The following is a 1,712-nucleotide window of genomic DNA, read 5'->3' on the forward strand; positions in this document are numbered from 1 at the left end:
CATTTGAAGAATGTCGGTAAACAATGTGCTCTGAGATGGACTCTTGTGGCCTTCCTATTGACATGGTCTATGTTTGTACATCTTTCAGTGACCCCAACTTTTGCAATAAGGTGGGCATGCTCATGATAGGCATTCATGCCATGTTTGAATGAAAAACTATTTAAATCTAGAATTTATACAAGTACTTAAAACAGTTTCTTTTAAATCCCCTGTTTTTGTGCGACAATGGACCGACACATCCCAGAGGCCTCCTGCAAAAAAGTATTTAATTCATGAGCTTTTTGTCAAATTCGTGATTTTTTTTTCAAATCCATGAACTTTTTTTCAATTTCGCGATCTTTTTTCTCGTATTCGTGAGCTTTTCTCAAATCGACAAATCAAAGACGAAATGATACCGAAAGCGAAAAACCTAGATTTTTGGTTTTCCCTGTTGGTGTTGGAAAATTTCTGCCACGAAGTACACGGGTTGAAAAAAGGTTTATCAATTTCAGAAAAGTACACCATTTTCCTTCCTATGTACTCAAACAAATGTACACCGATAAATCAACACCACCCAATCACATCCATTTAATTAAATCCTTCACCTAAGATGGATCTAGTCTAACGTGAATGTGTTATTAGCAAATAACCAGGAGGACGCCTCGCCCGCGGAACAAAGTTCCGCACACCGCTCACAAGGACACTAATCACGGCCCCTAAAAATAAGAAACTAATCACGGTGCATCCTATCCTGGTCAAAGAAAAATCAGTATCCCATCTCCCATGGCCACGCACGGCTCAAGGTATTCAAATTGTTTGGGTGAAATGTATGTGAAAGGAATATTGATTTATGAAGAATGATATTTCAAATTATGTATGCTAAGAATTAGGTACTATACACTTCGTGTGAAATTTCAAATTTTCAATAGGGTTAACCTATTATTTTTAGGGAAGACTATCCTATATATGATTACATGTGTTAGCCGAGACGTGCAACGCAAGCTTACTAGTGTGACAAAAGTTTGTGAAATTGAAAAAAGTTCATCGGTTTTGAAAAAAGGTTAAGAATTTGACAAAAAGTTCACAGGTTTGGAAAAAAAGTTTGCAAAATAAAAAGTTCATAATTTTGACAAAACAAAGTTCACGAATTTGATAAAAGTTTGTGAAATTCAAAAAAGTTCATCGACTTGAAAAAAGGTTAAAGATTTTTTTAAAAAGTTAAAAAATTTGAATTTTATTTCATGAAATTGATAAAAGTCTGCGATATTGAAAAATATTCATTCATATGAAAAAACATCACAGATTTAAAAGATAAGTTCACGGATTTAAAAAAATGTTCACGAATTTAAGAAAATTTAAAAAGGAAATAGAAAAATAAGAAGAAATAAATAAAAATAAACCAAAGAAAAAAAGGCAAAAAGAAAAACAGACAGACAAGATGCACAACAAGATGAATAAAAGAAGAAGCCAGGCACAACAAGGGCGCTGTCCTAGTTGGTTACTGCAGATCGAGATAAACCAAGAGGTTGGGTGTTCGATTCATCTCACTACTTATTTTTTGAAGCTTAAAAACAATAATAAAATAATAAATGGGCCAGGCCCAGGATGGAGGGGGGACGTGCGCCAGTTGTATGATGGGCCGACGGATCTGCTATGTACGTATACATATAGCTCGTATGCGTCACATACGGAGGTGTCTATACGTTATGGTCAAATGACCATACTACCCTTAT

The sequence above is a fragment of the Triticum dicoccoides genome, chromosome 2B, assembly GCF_002162155.2.
Source record: "Triticum dicoccoides isolate Atlit2015 ecotype Zavitan chromosome 2B, WEW_v2.0, whole genome shotgun sequence".
Lineage (NCBI taxonomy): Eukaryota > Viridiplantae > Streptophyta > Magnoliopsida > Poales > Poaceae > Triticum > Triticum dicoccoides.